General features: G+C 45.5%; 1 protein-coding gene across 5 annotated transcripts in view; it reads right to left on the bottom strand.

The window, feature by feature from the left end:
• Nucleotides 1–8,516, bottom strand: part of ITCH (itchy E3 ubiquitin protein ligase) — a 58,876-nt gene extending 50,360 nt beyond the window's left edge. For 3 of the 5 annotated variants that reach the window (XM_058850448.1, XM_058850449.1, XM_058850451.1), the window contains exon 1: nt 8,408–8,516. The gene's annotated coding sequence lies outside the window, so the exon portion shown is untranslated. Of the gene's footprint in view, nt 1–7,636; nt 7,683–8,407 lie in introns of all 5 variants that reach the window. The other 2 variants (XM_058850450.1, XM_058850452.1) reach the window with 2 other exon arrangements.
• Nucleotides 8,517–23,736: the final 15,220 nt, after the last annotated feature.

Genomic DNA, 23,736 nt, shown 5'->3' with positions numbered 1-23,736 from the left:
ATCAAAGAAATGATGAATCATTCCCTACTACCAGCGACAACCACGCATCTGAAATGTGCTGATGACTTGAAATCTCTTGAAAAAGAAAGCTCTTTGTCACTTGCTGCTTGTACCTGCTTCAGCAAAGTACATGGTATAAGACAGGTCCTGTTGATTGACTCAGCTGTGGGAATGAGAACTGCTGTAGACAATGCACTCAAACTCTGACATGTAACTCGTTACCTGTCAGAGGTATGACTACACATACACTGCCCCATAAGAAAAATAAGCTCCTTCTCTGAGTATTCTTAAACAGCAGAATCAAAGAAACTAAAAGTGGAAAGCCACTATTTGCAACAAAATGAAGTAATATTGCTGTGTACAAAATTTAGTGTCAGCTGAATATAAAGGTTGCATTTTTCCAAGCTAAACTATTTATTACTAAAGTAAATCCAAAGGATGTAATGGAAATTACAATTTCAGGAAGGGGAAAAAGTATTGAGATTATTTAAATCAACCCTGAGGTATCTGAAAGTCTGCTATGAGCCGCTGCCTTTTCCAGAACTGAAAACAACTGCAAGCAAAACCTTGAGTTCCAGAGGAGTCGTCTTCACATTTTCTAATTTCAATGAAAGTCCATTACCTCCTTCCTGGGAATTTTTTACAAGTGACTAGATGGCAACACGGAAGTACAGCCATGGGTGGACAAGACAGCCATCCCAACCCTGCAAAATCTGTCTGCTTTCTACATTCCATATCATGCCTCTCTGTAAAATAAAACAGAAACTATAGAAGAAAAGTGGCCTAGAACTGTACCACTATTCCAATATTCTCAACACTTCCATTAAACTTGGGTTTTGTGGGGCAGCCCTACCATTCCACTGACCTTTATCAAAAGATAAAGCAGATGTCAGAAATCTTAATTCTTCCAGCTAAAGTAATAAGTAAAATCCTTAAACAAAAGTTTCAGTCTTCACATTGTAGATCTTCCGTGTGAAAAACTGACAACTGTACATTAAATAAACAAAAGAAAAAGATCACCTTCTAACAACAAACACTGACTGTACCTTTCAATTTCAAGGGACTCACCTTACTATTGGGATACAACTGGAAGCCCATAGATTAGTGAAGAAGCTTAGAACTGGCTCCTAAACCAAAACCTGCAGGTGAACCAGAGGTAACTGCACAACCCGCATGTGTCACCAATGCAGCTGCTGCAGCTATGGGGCAGTGCAGATGGGCAATTCTCCTCCTACAGCTGGATACTGCCCAAGGAGTGGGTCCCTGCTGAGGGTTAGGTGTCCTTTTTTTTTTGTTTTGTCGTTCTGGCCTGCCCGTGGAATTTTTACCCATTAGCTGTGGAGACAACCTAACTGTGGGTATTTAGTGGGTGATTGATAAAGGACAAAGAGTGGCCGGGCCAGGGGGGGAAGGGGGCAGGAAAGGAGGGTGGGGACAGTTTTTGGCTGGCTTTCTTCGGCTTCGGGAAAAGACATTTCGTTTGCTGGGTCGCAGAGCTGCTGCGGTGGAGAGAAGGGAATTTCGCCATCACCCAGAGGGAGCTGCTGCTTCTTCTCCTTCTTCCCTCTTTATTGGTGGCCTCGCACCCCCTGTCCTGCCGGGACGTGTGCAAGTGCCAGGCACCGCTGCGGAGCTGCTGATCCACCTCATCCACCAGCCCAGGATCTCTGCTCATCCCTGCTGTTCCACTTCACCCACCAGCCCAGGATCTCTGCTCATCCCTGCTGTTCCACCTCATCCACCAGCCCAGGATCTCTGCTCATCCCTGCTGATCCACCTCACCCACCAGCCCAGGATCTCAGCTCATCCCTGCTGTTCCAGCTGACTGTTTCCTCAGAGCCCTGCAGGAGCACCGGGACTGACTGCCCGAGGGGTTTGTGAAAACAAAGCCTCTCCTCCATCCCATCTCAGCCGAGAAAGCTGTCCCGGGGTCCCTGGTTCTGTTTTCTTGTTAATGCTGTAGTTATTGTTGTTTGTTTGCCTGGTTATACCAGTAAAGAACTGTTATTCCTATCCCCAGATCTCTGCCTGAAAGCCCCTTGATTTCAAAGTTATAATAATTCGGAGGGAGGGGGGTCTACATTCTTTCATCCCAAGGGAGGCTCCTGCTCTCCCTAGCAGACACCTGTCTTCTAGAACCAAGACAGTCCCCCTTCCCCTGGACACTCCCGTCTCACAGTCCTTCCCTATCTTTGTGTCAATTCTAGTCATAAACTGGCACTCACTGACCTGTTTAATCCAGGAAATCTCCGGGGAAAAAAGCCTAGGGCCCCTGATAACTGTGAAACAGTGTATTTTTTAAAAACAAATAGGCACACTTTACATGCCCTGGCAAAATATTCTGTGCAGGGAGAGTAACTCATTGTGAGCACACTACACCATATATCCACCCCTTCACGGCTTTTCTGGCTATGCATCATGTGTAACATCAAAAAGGAACACACATACTGGAGCAAAAGAACAGGCCCATAGAGTTATAATGCAATGACCATCTTAGTCAGCACAATATCCTTACAGATACAAACCCTGAATCTGAACCATGTGAGGAGTTCCAACAGTTTCTTTTAAATTCTGTACAGATAATTTATCTATTTTGCAATACATTAGAACATTACTGTGTGAGAGATTAGAAGTTATGAAGGCAGAAATATAGAATACGAAGTATAGAGTTTACTATTTTTAAAACGGGAAGTGAGATTCCAAAAAGCAAAGAAATCCCAGCTGCGACACAGGCTCTCTTAGAATAGATCTCATCCCTACTATTACTGTCTGTAAGTCCCCTCCTCTCTCACCTCCTCCATCAGCCACCCTTAACTAAGAATTTCACTTTCTGTCTTCTCCACTCAAACACAGTCTCTGGGCAGCTTCCAGCCTCGAAATGAACAGCCATTAGTCTGAAAATATTTTCACCTCTAATATCCCCCTCAGGACAGCATTATTTTGTTCACATTGCAGATGTGAAAGCAAGATGTTGCTTAAATGTTATTTTTTTCTTTAATAACTCAAGCTCCCACTAGTGCCTTAAGTCTTGTAGTTCTGAGAGCCTCATGACAAGTAGAAAAGAAGGGAAAGGAGATTAAAGTCATGATATGCCATGCCACACCTCACAGGGCTATATTAAAAACCTTTAAACCATGGAGAATATCAAATAAACCACCAGCAATGTCAACAGGTCTCCACACAGAACAAATCCACCTGCCCAAACCAGATTTCAGATCAGGAGTTAAACACCCTGATTCAATGGGTGCACAGAAGAACAATGAGAACACCGCTGCCTCATGATAGCTTTTTCATTGACCTGAACTCAATTTGGTTCAGGCAAATGTTTAATAAATGCTGTGTTGCTCTGGAAATTGGTCCTTTTAATATTCACAAAATGCCTCATTGGTATAAAGGCAAAAAAAAAAAAGATATCCTAAAATCTTACTGGTAAACTCAATTTAACGTGCACAAAGTGAAACATGCCAATTACATGCAGGATTACTGCCCACGGATCCTAAGTTTTCCTCTGTATCTTTAGGTAATAAGCATTTAAATGGAATTAGAAATGTCACACATGGTGAATATCCACCTGAAAACACAGGTGACAGCTGTTTAGTTTGGGTAGCTATGGAAACTTCTTTCATGTAGAGCGAGGTGATCAAAGTATCTTCCTTCAGTATTTCCCTCCTCTTTCCTGTTACCATTATACATATTATTCCCCTTCAAACAGCTGGAATAAGGAACTGCTCTGAAGGCTTCATCATTGAAGTTATCACATGCACTCGGTCAATCACAGACATTTAAGAACCAAAGCAGCTTTGTGATCTTTGAACTGGTGGCTTTAATGTTCCTTCCAACTCAAACCATGCTATGATCCTGATATAAAAAGCAAGTGTCACCAGTCTCACTTTTTATCTTCTAAGCTCACAAATTTTCTTTGCTCTCATTTCCTTTATAAAGTGCCCTTCACATGCAGGATTGCCCAGGAAGTCTTAATCTGAATAGATAGTAAAGGGTGTTGAGGTAAAAGCTGGTTAAAATATGCAGCTCACCACTTTTGCAGAAGTTAGCAAGCCTGGTTAAAGATTAGGCCAAATACATTACCATTTTGTGAAGATTGTTATGTACTGGTCACCACATTTCTATATAGTCTCTCAAATTAAATACTTACAGCAATAAGAAATATACATGTACATATACAAAGCACACACACTTGAAGAGACAAGCCTTAATAAGAAAAAATAATCAAGAGTGATCCACAAATCACTTAATTCAGGCTCTAACAAGCCAGAGTAAAAAAACTTCAAAGATGAGGAATCCTTATACAGAACAAACTCACTCCATCTAGCTGCTCTGCAAATAGATGAAAAGAGCAGCACTGACAGAGCAAAAACCTCAGGGTGTCAGAAAAGTAGAAGAGGAATATTCAGAGCAACAAGTCTTAATCCATTCAAGTGTTTATGAAGTCAGCAGTGAATAAAATAAAAATTTGGATATCTGAGCACTCTAACTGTTAAGCAAGAACAGTGTTTATTAAAAGTCAGCTAGCACTGGGGCAGTACTAAGGACGAATACTGACCAAAAGCATGTTAAAAATTAACATAACCCCCTCTTCTACATCTCAGTCCATCTCTTCAGCTTGATCAGCACTGAGCTTTCCTTCACTTTTTCCACTGAATAAGGCAAAGCTAAAAAGGGTAGTAAGCTATGAATGACTTGCCCAGGCAAAAGTTCCATCCTAATCACATGAAACTGAAGGGATCAAAGAGCTTATTTTATTTTTCAGTAAATTAACATGCTTCCAGTCACAGACTTTATATTACAGATAGATATTTCACTGCAAATGGCTATTTATTTCATTAATTGATGAATAAATCAGAAGCAGATTGTAGACCTGTCTCACTGTGTCTTTTTCTGTTTCAAGATCACCTTAATCTTTTACCGATCTTTCTTTTCCTTAGTAATAAACTTCAAAAAGATTACTAGATACCCAGTTAATACTTTGAAAGAAAAAATATGTGTAAAGGCTACCGTTGAAAGAAAAACAGACCTATAAAGAATAGAAAACTGAAAACATGAAGATTTTACAGAGGATGATAGCAACACAGTTGTCCTGAAAGCCCCAGCTTCCGTATCATGGGCTAACTAATCCAGAACCTGAGATCTGCACATTTCAGGTAAAGGTAAGTCACCTAACTTTCACTTCCTGATTAGAAACAAGGTTCCACACAATCAAATTGGAACAATTCCCCTGAAGAGAATAGGCTTTTTCTTGCTGAGCAACAACACCACTTGAGACTGAGCTCCAGATTCAGACCCAATGATGTAAATGCAAACATGACAGGAGTTCTGTGCCTGACTGAAACAATAGGCCTCTCCAAGCAGCAGAGTTGAGAATAGCTCGGGCAGGTGGGTGGAAAGCAGGAATTATCAGTTCCCAAAGAGGAGGACTGTAATAAAACTTTTTTTTTTTTAAAAAAAGAACAGCAACATACTGGTAGGTTTGATAAACTATTTGAATAACCAGCGCAACAAGATCTGGTATCATGTTTCCTCAGAGGGGAGAAAAAAACCTGCTGTGCTTTGGTATAGTAAAAGTAGAAATTCCAGGCATAACTTGAGAGCTGGTCAAATGAAACAGGGCCTTGGCTTCTTCAAAACACTCTTTTCCAGTTTGTTGCAACAGTTTCATTTCTATTATGTGTAATTTGCAATTCTTATGAGGAAAAATATCAATCCTTCATCTCCAGCAACTGTGTACTACAGTAAAACCTGAGTGTCAGCCACTTAGAACAAATGACCAAGTCCCTATTGCTTTCGTCTTCAGAGAGAAGGATGAAGAACCTTTCTCTCATCAAAATGTGTAAAAAGAATTAGCTGAGCTAACAGTCCAACGAAGGCCAAGAAGCACTGCCTAAAGTCTTTAAAAATACTCAAGTTATTAGACAGTAAAATGAAATATCTACAATACTCCCAAGCTGGACTATAATCATGGCTTGTCTACTTCATCTTCTGAGCTGAGCACTCACTTCAAAATGTTGGGCAGCTGGGCAAAGTACAGTTACAGTAAGGACCTGTGACCAGCACTCCTCTGGGTTATGCACTTTCCTCAGCTCTGAGGGCACAAAGATGTTCCTGCAATTACATTACAACAGAACAAAAACTAGAACATTACATTAACATAACGGACACCCAAACAGAAAAGCTTAAAAATAAACTCTCAGAAGCATTCCAAGAACCTTCACTGTTACTGTGTGCAAAGGGTTTTTTCTTCTGCTCTCACCCTAGACTCTTTTCCTTGCTTTCAAGAAAAAATCAAATTGTTTTACCGTTTGAAAATTCAGCTATTCACTATGGCTGAATACATTTATCACTTTGTTTAAACAGCTTAAACTCACAAAAAAATGTTTATTTAGATGCTACCATTGACTGATACTACTAATGTTGCTGACAAGCATCTCTTTCACATGTTGTAAAATAGGAGAAAGTGACTTTGTAAATCTCTCATGAAACATTTTTCAAGCAGTCTATGACATGCTATCTTAAAAAATTGTAAATTTAAACCCCTCAAGACAAACACCATGCTCCTTTACTGCTTTTCTTCCTATTACCTTATTCTGTAGTTTTCCCCAAACCATTTTGAAACTTAAAGAGAAAGAAATAAGATAACTCATGTTTCACAACAGACAAAAGAGAACTTTAAGAAAGGAGAGAAAAATTGAGGGAAGAAAAAGAGGTGATACTGTTTAACTAATAAATTCATAAAATAATCTTCTCTCAATCTCTCTTAAGCCCTAAAATAACTTTAATCTGTAAGAAGCTTTCAAAGTTAGCACTCAGAAGTCTCAGTTATTTTCCACTCCAAAATTATCTTTCCAATCTACTGTATAAGTTCTTGTTTTAAAGGCAAGAAAACTCACTTTGGGTCTGAATGCTACATATTATTCCAAAGATCACTTGGAGGTGAATGCATTCAATACAGTGATTAAATGTCAGCTAAATCACAACAAAGAATGCACACTAGACACAGTTCAAACAGCTGTAGTGAATGGCAAGGTAATTGTAATTAAATTAGAATTGCTTTGGACTTTCACTTCAAGAAAACAGGAAAGAATTTACTGTTTTTTCAAACAATATGTTTTTAAGCATTAAAATCCTCAGAACTAAAGATGGTCTGTGATTCATGTTTCATTCTTAAATGCCTGTGCCTTTTCTCAGGTAAATACAAGCAATTGTTGGATCTACTGTCACTCTCTCAGCACAAAATGCTTTCTTTCAGATACCAGTCCAGATTTCTCTCCACTTTGAAAAGGTTAATAGGTAGGGTAGCAGAGACCAAGCAAAACAATGAGAAACTCATGAAAATAAGCAGCAATATATTGAGAAAAGATGATCGAAAATACCCTGATTTCTGACTTCTTCAATTCTAACTAAGCTATAAAGGTAAGTTGTGCTGGGCATATTTCCTAAAGCATCAAGGGTAAAAAGGCTGCCACAACACAGGTACCACAAACGCTACACCTGCCTCTTTCTCTGCATCACGCACAGATCAGAAGGTTTTCTGCCAATTTAACATCACAAATCACAGCGATTAAAACAAGCTGAATTCTCGAATATCAGAGCAAATTAGAGAAACCCATCCTCGAACACTTACATCTGCTTCTATCTCGATAGCTCTGGCACACAAGGTCAAAGACAACCTGCGTGGGAGCGGAAGAGTTAACAGCCAGAACTTGTCCGTGTTTCCAAAATAGAGCTGTGGCACCAACGTTGCCATTCTGCCGTGTTTACAAGAGGGAACACAGTTCGGGATAAACCTCTGGCTGTAGTCACGCTTTATCGCTAGGAAACATTCCTTCAAATGTCCGGCTGTACCCGCCGAGACAAAGAAACCGAACCCTCGTACACCTGGAAGGAGCCCCGGGACAGGGGGGAACACACACGGGGGGAAGGAGGCAGTGCAGGAAGAGCTGCGGAAAGCACAGCCCTTTAGGGAGCGACACCCCGAGAGAGCGAAGGTCTTAAGGCAGATCCTGGCTACTAGGAACCGGGAGAAGCTGGCGGGGTCCGGCAGGGCAGGGACGCAACACTGCCGGAGACGGCTGGGGAAGGGACTTGGAACTGGAGGCACCGGGGTGCCCGCAGGTGCCCCCAGCAGCCGCGGAGGGGCGGCGGGGCCGGGCAGCGCGGGGGTCCCGGGACCGCCGCCCGCGCCCCAGGGAGGGAGCGGTGCTGCCCCGCGGGGCCCGGGGGTACAGAGCAGCGAGTCCGCCCTCAGAGAGCCCCTCCCGGGGCTAGTGGCCCCTCTGGATCTGGGCTCGACTGCGGGTTCCCGCGCCCCCCGTGTCTCCCCGCCTCCCGCAGGATCCCGTTCCCAGCGCTACCCCCGTGACCCCTCTCCGCCCCTCGGCCCCGCTCCGCTCACCGGCCGCGGCTCCCCCGTCCCTCAGGTCCAAGATGGCAGCGCGGCCCGCCCGGCCTCCGGCAGCGACTTGGCAAAGTCGAGCGCGACGTGCGCAGGCGCCGAGTCCCTCGGCTGCCGCACAGAGACTACAGCTCCCATCATGCCCCGCGGCAGCTAACGCGCATGTTCGGTGCGGGCCACGGGGCCGCCCGGCGGGGAGGGACGGAGCGGGGCGGGGCCGGGCCGTGAGGGGCCGCGGGGGGGACCGCGAGCTGCGCGTTAGCGAGCAGAAATCCGTATCCTGTGGAGCCAGGTTGGCAGTGCTGGGGGTGTTCACCCAGGGAAGAGATGGCTCCAGGGCATCCTCGAGCGCTTTCCAATGCCTAAAGGGGCTCCGAGGGAGCTGGAGAGGGACTATGAACAAGGGCCTGGTGTGACAGGACAACGGTCAATGGCTTTCCACTGCCAGAGGGTAGGGTTAAATGGGATATTGAGAAGAAATTCTTCCCTGTGAGCGTGGTGAGGCCCTGGCACAGGATGCCCAGAGAAACTGTGGGTGCCCCTGGATCCCTGTGAGTGCCCAAGGCCAGGTTGGACAGGGCTTGGAGCAGCCTGGGACAGTGGAAGGTGTCACTGCCCGTGGCAGAGGGTGGAACAAGATCTTTAAGGTCCCTTCCAGCACAAATCATTTAATAAATCTGTGATTCTGTAAACACAATATATATGTATGTGTGTGTATATGTGTGTTTGTGTATGTACACACACTACCGTGCATATACACAGAGGGCTCAGCTGGTACAAGAACACCTTCAGGAACCCACGGCCATCCTGGGTCCCACGTTAATGGAAATGAAATCTCTGAGAGCAGGAAGGGACGTCCTGGCTAATGTGAGTCTATAACAGTGAAGCAGCTGGGACATCACTGCTGTCACTATGGGCTTTGGGACACAAAATAAAGCCCTTTGTAAATAAAATCACTTCTGTGATTTTTAAGGTATCTGCTGCAGGTGCTTAAACTATTGATATTAATTGACCTTTACATAAAATCTTTTTTGTTTCAAGTGTATTTTTTCTTAACGTGAAAACACTATTGCATAAGTGAATGCACAGAAATTACGATACTCCTCCTCTTTTGACAGTGAGGAGTGACAGAGTCCATGTTCTGAAATCAGAGGAAAGACTACCCAATCTTCAAAGAGTAGGAGAATGTCCTCAATAATTGTTCAGAAAAATTATACACTTTGTAAGTGCAAAGTTTAGCATTTCCTTACAACGGGTAGGGATGTGAAAATCCATCTTGTCTTCCACACATAAACCAGTAAGATCTCACAGCCACAATTAAGTGACTGTTTCTGTTGATAAGGCCTCTGTCCCTGACAGCTTGATGGCCTCTTCTGGACTCTGGTGTCAGTGCCTATATAGGACAGGCACCAGGGAGCTTGGGCTGGTCCCAGCACTCACAGGTGGGTTCTTAGCAGTGCAGAGTAAAAGGTGAGGTTCTTCACCCCATTGGCTGCACTAATGGTGACACAACCCTGAATGTCCTTCTTCGTCACAGGGTGCTCAGTTGGGGTCCTACTCAACCTGTTGGGACCATAGCACCTCTTCCACCAAATTGCTTTCAAGGCAGCACCCCATGTCCTGCTGAATTTGACTTACTCCCTCCCAGACCCAGAACTATCTTTGACCACCTGCATTTGTCTTTGCTGAGTTTCCTGAGGGTTTTGTCCACCTTCCTATAGGACCTCAGTCCCTACTGCTGATTTAACTCAACAACATGAAGCTGGTCCTGGTACTGGGGAGCCACAGTGACCATCTCTCCATGGAAGCATATTTGGTAGTGTGGATGTTTACTTGTTTTGGGATAGACACAGCCCCGAGCAAATATCACACAATGATTGTGGAATAGTCATCAGGTGTCATCAGCACCCATTAGCTCCTAAGCAATTGTCAGTCTTTAACTATGGCTTAATGCTTCTGTCTGACTTAAGGCTGTGTAAAGATTTGTAAATGCAGGAGTAGTTTGTTTTCACATAATTTTTCTTTACTGATGTTAAAGCACTTTGTAAGTACTATAAAGTCAATCTTATTCTTCTGGAGCATTTTGTTAGTTGGGTAATTATTCCAGGAAGTGCTTTATATTTTAAAATATTACTTCTTGTCCTGAAATTGTCATCCCTAGAAGGAGAAATTTTGTTGCACTGCCTTGTAAGGAGAGTCTGAATTCATTTCACTCATGAAGATAATGGTATAGTGTCAGAGTGTATCTATTTCTAATTGATTTTAAAATCAGAATTGATTCCTTTGATTTAGGATTTAGAAAAATACCAGTGGGAAAAGATAGATTACTTCCTGTTATCTGCAGAGGGAATTAATGAACCCTTCAGGTTGGCAAGAAACTATTATTATTTCCAAGTAATCTAATTAAAGGGTATAACAAAGACATGCAGCTATTTAATTATTTTATTACCCAATTGCTCTACAGTGCATAATCAGAGAAGTGTGAGGGAGTGATTAGGTGTCTTGGGAACGGAAATGACACAACCAAGATATGTAGATCTTTTAAAGGACGGAGAAGCTACTGGGAAAATTGTGCCTCTCTTCCCCACACACAAGACTGAAGATTATTTTTCCCTGGGAGTGAAGAACAGGACAATGTAAATGTGCTGGGGGGTTTTCAGAAGCAGATATGAGATGCTGGTGCTCGGAAAGGTAAAACACACCAGGCTGTGCTTAACTGGTGGCTCTGTTCAGCTCTTGTCTCCACAGGGGCCTTGCATGCAGGGTCAGCTGGGCCCATGGGAGGCACCACAGCAGATCTGCAGGGTGTCCACAGGCATCAACTGGATCCCAGTAATAGCTTTGCCCTCTGGATGATGCATTGAGGACGCATGATGGGAACAGATGCTCACTGTCAGTGTGAGTTGGATGCCTGCTTCTGCCAGGCTCTTTAAGAAGAGTTTTTGACATGCAGATGTTTGTAGAGACAGAACTTTTTGTTTAGATCCAGGTTTATTCCAGTCCCACCCTGATCACATCCCTCATTTATACAGTTGTGAATTATCTACATCTGAAAGGCTGACTCATCCTCTGAGTGGTTTGCCTCCTTGCAAATTGCTCTGGTATAAATCAGCTTGTATTTCAGTGCAGAACAGGTGCTGATAAAAAGCCATGTAATGTCAAAACTAATACAAAGGGGGGAGATATGATTTAAATACCTGGAGCTTGATCCAAAGCCAAATAGAGCTAATGAACTGGTTTCCATTAATAACTCTTTAATAGTCTTTATCAGCTTTAGGGGTTTGTACCTTCCTTACCTTCTGTAGCACCTTGTAACAGGATACCGGAATGTCCTTCACTAAAAATTAAAATCCCATGCAAGCTATTGATTCTGATGAATAAGAGGTGGAGTTGCGTGTTTCATTACATCCCTCTGTCCTTTGGAGCTGCAGCACTGCACTTGTGAACTTTGAACAAGGCCTCTGGTATTGGACTGGTAGTCCAGGTTTGGGAGACCCCTGGCTGAGCAGAAATCTTTCTCATTCACTCAATTTCTTTTATCCAGCCTTTCTTATGCTTAGTGTGTAGTGAGTAACTGGGCACTGAATTGCAGTCTGAGATGAGTAACAGCAGGGGCAGGAAGGTTGCTGTACCAGTCCCATCACATGCCATTAACATACCAGGTGCAGTGCTCATGATTTCTCAGACTGGATCAAGGGAGAATTTACTTGGTTAAACTTGCTCTGCAAGGCTCAGGGTTTGGTCCTCAATTGATGTTCTGGGCATGCTTGCTATGATTGGAGAGGGAGGAGAAGATGATGCATTTAGCTTACCACCAAACCAGAGCCTGGGGCTCTCAGGGACTGAACTGGCCTCTTGTGTAACAGGCAGGCCCCAGGGTTCCATAATGAACAAAATGTTCTGCTTTTCCTCTTGTTGAGAGTATAAAGTAAATAAGAGGCAAGAGATAATAAAAGTAGCCCAAGCTTCCCTTCACACCAGTTCATTTGTTGTCTTCTGAGTCTTGCTTCAGTTTCTGCCTGCACTGGGTGTACACACAGCATGTTCATGAGTAAATAATTTCTAGTGTTCTTGAAACAAAAACACAGCCACCTTTTAACCCTTGAACTAACTATGCTCCTCCCAAAAGGCACAAGTTCAATCATACCCAACTTTTAAATGTTGCTCATCCTCATGCCCCGGGAAGCACAAAACAAAGGCTCTTGCTGCCCTCTGTTGGGCAATTCATGGTGGGAAGGGATGGTACCATTACAGCATGAGGACCTGGCATGGTGCAGGAGCCTTTACTGAGGACAGGGTGGGAGAAAGTCAGCTGCAGTAAAACTGGAATGTGTTAAAATTAATATCACTGGGACAAGTGGTATAATCATCATGATGTAAATGCTTACTAGAGTAATATAAACATTTCTTTAGATGGAGACAGTATTAACTAAACTGGATCCCATCCATTCTGTACTGCTGGCTGGGACCCTCACAAGTGTGAGGCTATAGACAAAGCACTTTACTTAGAAGACACCAGTGATGGCATCACTGCTGTCTTCACTAGGCACCTTGTGACATTTTCCATGGTGTCATCTAATTGGATCATCAGACACTCCATGTGTCCCTCTGCCAGCTGTGCTGGCTGGAACAGCAGTTAGACACCTCTTTAATTTGCATCATTCACGATGGAGATTTCTCTTCACTCCTCACCAAATCACTATGCAGAACAACACCACTGTGTAGAATCCTGAAGGCCACCACCACAATATTGTAGTGCCTAAAAGGCAGAACTGAATTTGTATATGCAAATGTTCATCTGAGTTTGTGGAAGGGTGAAATCATTGCATGCAAGGGCAACCTGAGATATAGAATATAACATTAAGTGATTTTTTTCTCTGTGGGCACCACTTTGAGACGTGCAGGGAGTGCTCTGTCAACGTATTTGGCATTGTGCTACATTTACTGAGGTCAGTGATATACTTTGACTTTGGTCCATGCAGCCCGACAGAACATTGATCAAGAAATAGGAAAGAGCAGAGGTGTAATGGACACCTAGAAAATTAGTATGAAATTCAGGATCACTGCAAAGACTGTCCTAGGGACTGAAGAGCACCATAAGGGGATGCTCTGCTGTGGGAGGATGGAACCCTGTTCTCCGTGCTCACACAGCACTGAATTAATTGTCAGACTGTCCTCTCCAATCTTTGGTGCTCATCTTCCACCTGCTGTGACAAATGAAATCCTGTGAACAACAGCCTCATTTTCTGTGTGTTTCTAATTCAGACTCATACAGATCTCCCCAGTGTCCTGTCAAGTGAAAATCCTGTTGAACAAATTATTCTTTTTGTAATAAAAAACCAGAATCTTTCTCATAATGTTTACAGGATATATATTGTTCCAATCAAGTCACTAGCTGCCTTTGTATGGAGCATCTGTGTCAATATCACCTGCATTACAGAGGCTCAGACTGATGTTTTCCTCTTGGTCTTGACATCTAAAGCACTTCCTAGCCATACCAGTAAGTCCATGTTTTGTTTTTTTTAAATATACTTCTGAAGAAATGTCATATTCTTAATTTTAAAGCAGTGGGACTTTTCCCCTGAGTTTCACAGTTCCCTTGACTGTGAAATATGTAAATTTACATCCCAGAACTTCCCTGCTTGAACTCCTACAGTAAATGAAACAGTCGCAGGATATGTAACATGAATAACATCCTGTTACTGTGTCATGGACTCTGTTGTGTTACAGGGTTTTTTTACTCTTCTTTTTCCTGTCCTTCTTTTTCAATACATCCTGTACTTTTCCTGTCATGACTATCTTGTGCCACCTGGAGTCCCAAATTCCACCAGTGACAGCAACAATGAAAAGACTAGGGTGTATAGGAGCAGTCAAGGCATTAAATACTTATATGAAAATGTAGTAAAATACTGTGTGCTGTCAGGTATTAATCTCTTAAATTAGAGAATCAGGATGAACCATGCAGCTGAGTGCTTAAGCATTCCATATGCACCCAGAGACCAATGAGGATGCTTTGTCACCGGAGTACCTTCACACCAAGTGGAGCTGATCTGTCCTCATTTAATAAAACAAATGATTGTGAAGGTAAGAGAAAGAACATGTAAATGCCAAAGGAGGGCATGACCCAACACCACTGTTGGCAAAAAAATCACTTGCTGTGGAAGATTTTCCACTGTAATGCATCCTGGCAGGGCCCCAGATCCCCTGCTCACACTGTAGAGCACACACCCCACTAGGTACAGCTACCTGTGCAGCCAGGATGGGCACAGAGTTCCAGCAACATCCTTAAAACACAGACTACCTTGGCTGCCCAATGCTATTGCTGTGGTTTTTTAACGTACCCAGAAAATTCTTTCAAACATTTCTCTGTTCCAGATAATTCCATGCTTGTACTGAAGCTGCAAAACTAACAAAGCTCTGAGCCACAAAGGAGACAAGGGGAGACTGTGCTGATGAGCAAGAGCCAGGATAAATAACTTCTACTGTGCTGTTGTCTCTACAATAAACTTTAATACTTTGGAATTAGTCACTTCTACTCACAGAGCTGCTTACATGTACCTTGGTGAAAGCTTTAAAGCAGAAAAGTTGCTATAAATCCCTTTTGTCCTGCTAACTCCCTCCCCACTATTGAGAAATCGCTCAGACTATTCAGCCCAGTCTTCACAGAAGTATGGCAAACGTCGTTTATTTCTATCTTTAGCACACTTTTATAGGGTTTGACAGGGTCTGTGGGCTTAACAATTGGCTAATGCACATTGGTTTACATTTTTTCTCTCATACACAGGGATATTGTTTTGCTTCATTCTCTCTGCTTCAGGAGAGTTTCAAGGACATTGGTCTTTAATATCACCACTTATAACAAAGGCTGGTTTGTGCAGACAGGCTGTTACTAAAATATAAAATATTCTCTACACCCCACCCCAAATATTTTTGACCTTTATGTCCTTAGAAAAGGGAATTACACATAACACAGAAATTACTCAGAAATCCAGATGTGTGCAAGAGAAATTATGCAACTGTAATTATTCTTCAACTGGGGTTTTACCATGTCCTTAAAGAAAATAGTCCAATGCAGGTTGGTAGGGTCTCCCGTCAGTCTGTAACAGGACGGACATCATCCCTTGCACCTCAAAGAGCAGTGCTAAAAATGCACATTTATTTTCTGTGCCTAAATCAAACACTTGGAGAACTGATTTGTTAGAAAAAGTCATGAAAGTAAACAGGTTTCCTTCTGGTAGCCATGGAAGAGAGCAAGAGTCCAGCATGCATAATTTTTCTAAAATTTATCATTTTTTTCCCCTGTATCTACAATTTCCTAAAATCTCCACACAGTCAGATCTGTGCCTTCAGCCTTCAGCACCAGATATCCTGAGTGTCCCACACAGGCTGCAGACAAAGGCCCACCATATCTCATTCATCCCTTTCCCCAGACTTTCTCCAAGCAAAGTCAAGGGCAAACATGTGCACAAAACATAGAGAAGGAAGAATTCTAACAGAAAATTGCAGCTTTAACTGAGGTATGGGCAGGGCAGTGTTATCATTAGAATTATCCTCATTCATCTGCTGGGTACTATGTGGACAAGTAGAAGCTATTCAGTGGAAAGAGGCTTTTGTGGACTACTAAAGTAAAACAAGACAGGCAAAAAAACTCCACAGTTCTGTAGGAATAAACCAGGAGCCTCTCACTGAAGACACCTTTGGCTGCTTCCCCTGCAGACAGCACTGTCGCCCTGAAAATTATGACTTCTGGTCTTATTTTCCTAGTTTCTAGCCACTTTCCCGGGAGAGTAACTATAAACCTAGATGTGTATACATCCTTTTTAAGAAACGCCTTTTGATGGACGTTTTGCACAACCAGTGTGATTGGGAAGGTGGTAACCTAACTATCCAATCCCTGGTCATTGCTGAGAATCTGTAAATACTAGAGTCGAGAAAATAAAAGAATCCTTTTTCCTGTCATACACTGAACCATGTCCATGTGAATCATTCCGTGTCCTATAGCGACATCTGGTGACCCTGACAGGTGTTGCAGGTAAAGGTAGCAGTGTCGTGTTTGCCAAGTTTTTTGTGCAATGGCCTCTCTCGGGTTCTCCCTGATGGATGCCCTGGTTATGGAATTTTGGCACGCTTTACTAGATAGAAAGCGGATCGACGTTTCAGATGCTGATTTTCAGTGATTGTATTATTATGGCTGTGCTGAGGGGTTTTTTCCTGTGGTTGAGAAAGGCTTGGGATACATTAGGGGATTCCCTGATTCAGGCGATGCCTGCAGGGTATAATGCTGAAATAGCTCAGCTCCTGGTGATCTGGAGGCAGTGTGACCATGCTCTGGGGAGCTGTGGGTCCTCTTCTGATAATTCAGTGTGGGTTTTCTCTGACTTGGACAGAGGGGATGACATGAATTCCGGCTTTGGGAGAGGGGCGGAGCTCTCTTTTTCCCCCCGTGCTGTGGGGCTGGGGGAGGGATGTATCTTGGATTCTGAGGTTGGCTCACCTGGGGTTGCTGGGGTCCCCAGCGAGCTGGGCCCCGACTGGCAGGTAGGTGTGCGGGAGCCAGCAGGCTTTGGGGGCTCTGTGGGGCTGATGGGCATGGCCTCGCCTCGCCCGGCGCCCAGGAGGCAGAAGAGCGGGGCAGGGTCGCCTTCCCTGTGTGCGTTCCCAGCGCAGGGGGGAGGAGAGCTGCCAAGGCAGGGGCCTGCACCACCCCTGGAGGCGGAGTCGGGGATGATTCCATGTGCTCATTGTGTTGGGGCTGTGCTGTATCCCCCGGGGGTTGGCGGGGTGGGCCCGGGCTCTCCGCCGGCTGCCATGCATGCCGTGCCATCCCAGAGGGTGGGGGTTTGATTGATCTTCTCTCGGAACCTGTCCCAGTGGGCAGAGCAGCAGTGCCACTCTGCGCGGAGCTGTGCTGGCCATTGGGCTTCGCATCGCCGGTGGGACCCTGCTGGGGGCGATGCCGAATGCCTCCCCTCCCGCGCCGGCTTTGCTGGGCGTGGGAGGGGGTGCTGGGTGTGGCGCGGACACCGGGCTGGATTCTGCCGATTCCGTGCTGTGGTGTTCCCCTTCCACGAGCCCAGGACAGCCCCTGGCAGCGGGGTCGGACGGTGCCGAGGCTTCACGTACCGCGCCCCTCCCTGCACCTCGTTCCTTCCCCGCACTGGGGGAGGGCCGTGCTGAGCTGGCTCTGCTCTGTCACGCCTCGGGTTCCTGGGCACCGCCCGGGCCCATGGCTGGGGTGGGGGTGCCTCTGCCATCTCCTGCGGCTGCGTTGGCCGCAGCAGATACGGGCCTTGCGTTGTTTACTCTTGGCCCTAGGCGGAGACACGGCCATCAAGAAGCCAATGGCCCCCAGGGGCAGAGGGCCCTGGCTGGTGGGGCTTTTTCAGCTGGCCTATGGACTCTACACCCCTGCCAAATGACTGTACGGCCACGGGACCAGGCACGGTTTTGGGAGGCTGTAAAAGCTAAGGTTGATGAGGTGGCTGGTAGTGATTCCGGAAATAGCCCCTTGGAAGGCAGGGATGACTTCTCTGACCCTGCTGGTGCTAGACGGCTGTGACGCCAAGCGCTGTTGCAATGACTTCCAAGCAGCTGCCTGCCCTTGTCTTGGAGGAGTCCACGAGACAGAACGTAGCAGGTGTGGCCGTTCCTCCAGATCGTTATCAGGTGTTCCCTGTGATTCAGGGTGCGACTCAGAGAACCCATCAGCCATTATCCTGGAAAGCCTTGACGAATCTTTGGGAGATGGCTGAAAAACATGGGTTAGGGTCAAGTGAAGTCATGCAGGCACTTCGAGGTCTTGTTGGTGATCTCTTATGACATCCAGAGCTTAGCCTGTGTTCTTTTTCAGCCAGTTGAATATAATATTTTTGAAGTGCAATGGGCTCAGTTGGCATGTCAAGTAGTACAGCAGAATGCTGCCTTGGGTCACTGAGATGCCAGGCGTGCGATTGGATCTGATGCTCTGCTGGGAACAGACAGCTTTGCTGATGTTAATAGGCAGGCTAGCCTTGACCCTCTTGTGCTTGCGCAATGCAAGGAGATGAGCACTGGTGCAGGCCGTAGAAATGGCCGCCCCAAAGGAGCCCTTTGTGACAGTTGTCCAGGGGGCTGACAAATCTTTTCTGCGATTTGCAGATAGACTGACTGCTTCTGTGGAGAGGCAGGTGCAGGATCACGAGGCAAGATGGCTCTTGCTCAAACACCTCTCAAGGACTAACTGTAATTCCGTGTGTTGGAGGGTCATTGGGATGCTCCCTGGTGATCCCTCGCTGCCGCAGATGGCACAGGCATGTGTAAAAGTTGGTGTCGCTGCTGATGAACTGCCTATTGTGGCTGCCGTTCTGCAGCCAATCTGGATGAAGCCACAGGGTGGGCAGCAGCAACAGGGAAATGCTCAGGCCAGCAAGAAACAAAAAAAGAAAGCACAGGGGGTAACAACTCCCTTGTTTTTCCGTGCTCAGTGTGGAAAGTCAAATCATGTGGTGAATATGTGCAAAGCAATGGTCCATGCCAGTGGCCAGCCTTTGTTGGGCTTGGGAAACGGGAAGCAGAGCACGACGGAGAGACGCGCTCAGACACAAGCCTCTCTTAACACCCTGGAGCCAATGGAGGTCTGCTTGGCCAGCTCGTAGCCAGCACCTGTGGCTCAGCTTACCTGTGGGCCACAGCGGAAACAATTGTTTTAGACTCTTGCAGAATGCACAGGGTTCCCTTGGATGCTTTTGGTCCAGTGGGTGAGGGCATGACTGCATTCCTTGTGGGACAGTCTAGTACCACTGCCCAGGGCATCACTGTGCACCTGGGAATCATTGATTAGGATTTCCTGGGATGAATTTATGCCATGGTTTCCATGCTCACCCCCCCATCACTATCCCTCCTGGAACCAGACTTGCTCAACTTGTGCCTTTTAAGTCTTGTGTTTGCAGAGCTGAGAACTGGTTGCAGGGAGATGGTGGCTTCAGGTCCACTGGGCCACCTCAGGTTCACTGGACCACTGTCCTGACGGCCAAAGATAGTCCTGAGAGGGCGTGTACCCTGTCCATCCCTGGTGAGACACTGACAGAGGTTAGCCTCCACAGGCTTCTTGACACTGGCACAGACATCACCATTGTCAGACTTGCCGACTAGCCCCTGGAGTGGCCCTTGGAACCAGTACAGACGTCTGTCGCAGGGTTGGCAGGAGCAGCAAATGCTATGTGAGCCAAAGGCCCGTGTTGATCACAAACCCAGAGGGAGACACGGCCATGGTTTGGCTGTACGTTATGAATGACTCTTGAATAACTCTCTGGGGGAGGGATGTTCTGGCTGCATGGGGTGTGTGTATCAGGATGGATTTTTGATAGGGGCCACTGTGCTGGAGGTTGCAGACTGTCCTATGCCTCCTATACAGTGGCTGCCGGAAAAATCCATTTGGGAGAACCAGTGGCCCCTCCCTCAAGATGAATTAGTTGTCCCCTGTGATTTAGTGCAAGAACAGTTGGGAGTCATCTGGAGCCTTCTACCAGTCCCTGGAACACTCCTGTTTTCTGTATCAAAAAAGTCTGGGAAATGGGGGTTGCTGCAAGACCTCTGGAAAGTTAATGCTGTGGTGGAAAGCATGGGGATGTTGCAGGTTGGCATGCCGTCACTCACCATGCTTCCTGCTGATTGGCCAGTCCTCATCATGGATCTGAAGGATTGTTTCTTTACAATTCCTTTGGATCCTGATGACAGACCAAAATTTGCCTTCTTGGCACCAGCTGTCAATAATGCTGAACTCACACAGAGATATCAATGGAGGGTTTTGCCACAAGGCATGCAAAATTCACCAGCCATTTGCCAATGGTACGTGGTTCAAGCCCTGTCTGGAGTTCGCCAGCAGTTTCCTGATGCACATCTCCATCATTATATGGGTGACAGCTTGGCTTGGCCCACCCAGGATGAACTGCTGAGGATACAGCCTCAGCTGATCACTGCCCTGCACTCTCACGGGCTGCAAGTAGCTCCAGAAAAGGTTCAGCAACAGCCTCCTTGGAAGTATTTGGGGGTCAAAATTTTGGAACGAATAATCCAACATCAAGATGTGCAATTTGTGCATTCAGTGAAGACACCGAATGATGTCCAAAAGTTGGTGGGTGTTGTCACTTGGTTGTGTCCCTATTTGGGACTGACCACGACACAACTGTCTCCCTTGTTTGATCTGTTAAAGGGAGACTCTGATTTAAAGTCACCTCGGACACTGACCCCAGAGGCACGGCGGGTGCTGGAGGAGGTTCGGCAAGCAGTTTCTGCTCGTCAGGTTTATTGTCGCTGTTTTCATTACCACTCCAGATTTGCATCCCACAGGTATCATTGGCCAATGAAATGATGAGTGGTCTGATCCCTTGCATGTCCTGGAATGGGTCTTCCTTCCCCATCAGCCGCAGAAGATGGCAACTGCATTGTTTGAGCTGATAGCTCATTTGATAATCAAATGCCAGCAACAGTGTTTGCAATTGATGGGTGCGGATCCTGCAAAGATTGTGCTCCTGGTGCTGCGGGAGGACTTTGACTGGAGCTTTGCAAACACCTCAGTTTTGCAAACAGTATTTCCATGCAAATTACTCTGGAAAACTTTTCTGGGCAGATCATCTATCACCTGCCTAGCCACAAGCTATTGCATGCAAGTGGCAAAATTCACTGAACTTTCTTTGCAGCCCAAACATAGTCAGGAGCCTGCGCAAGGACCCACTGTATTTACTGATGGTTCAGGGAGGACTGAGAAGGCCATTGCTACCTGGAAGGATGGATCTGAATGGCAGGTTTTGGAAGGTCATGAGGATGGGTCAGCCCAGTTGGTGGAATTGCAGGCTGCTGTCATGGCATTTCAGAAATTTCCCAGGAACCTTTCAATCTGGTCACGGATTCCGCCTATGTGGCCAACATAGCCCAGCGGTTGGGTCATTCAGTTTTGAAGGAAGTCAGCAATCCTGCCTTGTTTCATTTACTGAAGACCCTGCTGTGTGCCATTCAGGCCCGGGGGCATCCATACTACGTTCTGCATGTGAAGAGTCACACCAGTTTACCAGGGTTCATTGCAGAAGGTAACTCGAGGGCTCACAAGTTGGCTAACCCGGCGTGGGTTGCACCTCAGCCTGATACGCTCGCTCAGGCCAAGGCATCACATGGGTTTTTCCACCAGAACACACATACTTTGCAGAAGCAGTTCCAGTTGACGTCTGCTGAGGCCCATGCCATTGTTGAGTCTTGTGATGACTGTCATGCACTGGCTGTGCCTTTGCTGGCAGGGGTAAACCCCAGAGGCCTTAGGGCCATGGAGCTTTGGCAGACGGATGTCACACAAATTGCCGAGTCCGGTTGGCTCCGGTATGTGCATGTCAGTGTGGACACTTTCTCCTCTGCCAGGTGGGCTTTGGCTCACACAGGAGAAAAGACCTGTGATGTCACTGCCCACTGGAGGCAGGCTTTTGCTGCTTTTGGCATACCTTCTGCTTTGAAGACCGATAATGGTCCTGCTTACACCTCTCAGAAGGTGCAGCAGTTCCTGCAGTTGTGGGGTGTGTCATACAAGTTTGGTATCCCTCATTCTCTGAGAGGTCAAGCTATTGTAGAATGTTGTCATGGGGTGACTTTACCTTTAAGATAGCTTTGGGAGCTAAGGAAGTTGAAGCTGCTGGTGACTGATGGGAGTCTTTTCTCCTGACCAATTATCGGTCATTTCTAAGAATTGACAGCAGTTTTGACCATTGAAAAGTGAGATCAACTTGTGAACACCACCTTAAGCTGTAAAGCCAGAGCTCTCTTGTTCTCTTTGGGTTTCTGGCTTCTGAAAAGGTAACAGGCTGTCTCGGCCTCCCCCCCCCCCTCCAGGCCGGACAAGGCTGCAGAGGGCGGCGGGGGAGAAACGGAGCCGGCCGGCCTGGCTTGGTTTGTAGTTTCTGCTGCTGGACTGAAACCTGACACCAGGAACATCTGCAGCTTTCCAAGACTTTAACTCTTTTACTACCTGGATAAAACATACAGATTACTCCTTTTTCCCAGAGAGACAGAGACAATCAACATGAAGAAGACATCATAAAACCATCAAAGACAGTGAAGAAAAGAGTTATGTTTTAGATGGGGAAGAGAGAATAAGGAGATGCTTTATAAGCTGAAATATTTTTCTGTTAAAGCTATGGAGATGCACAATAGTGTTCTGAAAAAACTCCTTTAATTCATGACAGAGTATATTGGGAGGAATGGAGTGTTCAAAGTGTGAATTTTGAGCAAAAGGTGGAGTAATTGTGATACAGTGATGTGCTGGAACAGAGTGAGATAAAGTAATAGTTGAAGATTTGAGGCCTTGAGAGCCAATGAGAAAACTGTTTCCAGGGAAGCTCACAGAGACACATGAAGAGAACTTTTACCTTTGAATAACTCATCCTTAAAAATGACATCCCTAGACTCATTGACCCATAACACACCTCAGAGTGATGTGAAATGGGAGGAGTGAACTGATGGCAGATTTCCGGACAGCTGGCATCAGAGAAATAGAAAACTATAACAAAAATAGTTTTTTTGTGAGAAACTCTATAGATTAGCAGAAGAAGACTTCTGTTTCTCTACAAAGGGGGATGAAAAGACTCTAGCAGGAATTAGGACTGTTTTAAACACCAGAGTTCCAGAGTTTTTTGTCTCTATGTTGTCATGTGAACAAGGGAATGGTGGGTAGTGGGGGATAAAAGGGTTTTCTAAAAGTTTATTCTGGTGTTCTTATTCTTGTAGTTTTGTTAATAAACTTCCTTTATTCCTTTTAAGTTTTAAGCCTGTTTTGCTCTCGTTCTAATCCATATCTCACAGCAAGAAATAACTAAGTTTTCTAGTAGTTTTTTAGTTACTGCCTTAAAACCATGACATTTATTTGGTGCGTTGGCCGGGAAAATGAAATTGACAAATCTAAAGCACTACAAACATGCTCATGGTACACTAGAGCAAGTTCTACAGAAGCAAAAACGGGGAATGCAGGGTGAAATCCCGCACAGTTGGTTGGGAAAAGCTTTATATACCCTCAATCACCTCACAGTTCTGCGGAACTCCAATAACCCCGTCATGCTGATCCATCACCTTTCATTGTGGGCTTCGGATGAGCCACATCAGCCTCGAGCAAAGCTTTGAGTGAGGAATTTAGTCACCAAACAGTGGGAAGGTCCCTATGACCTCATCACTTTGGGGCGTGGGTATGCGTGTGTATCCACAGATACCAGGGTACGCTGGGTACCTGCAAAGTGTGTCTGTCCTGACCGGCGAACGCAAAGGCAGCATCCGGCAACGAGCAGGTTGGAGACTGTGACCAAATTGAAAGTCATCAA

The sequence above is a fragment of the Poecile atricapillus genome, chromosome 15, assembly GCF_030490865.1.
Source record: "Poecile atricapillus isolate bPoeAtr1 chromosome 15, bPoeAtr1.hap1, whole genome shotgun sequence".
Lineage (NCBI taxonomy): Eukaryota > Metazoa > Chordata > Aves > Passeriformes > Paridae > Poecile > Poecile atricapillus.
Note: the sequence above shows the minus strand (reverse complement) of the source record. Positions and strands in the feature narration are given on the sequence as shown.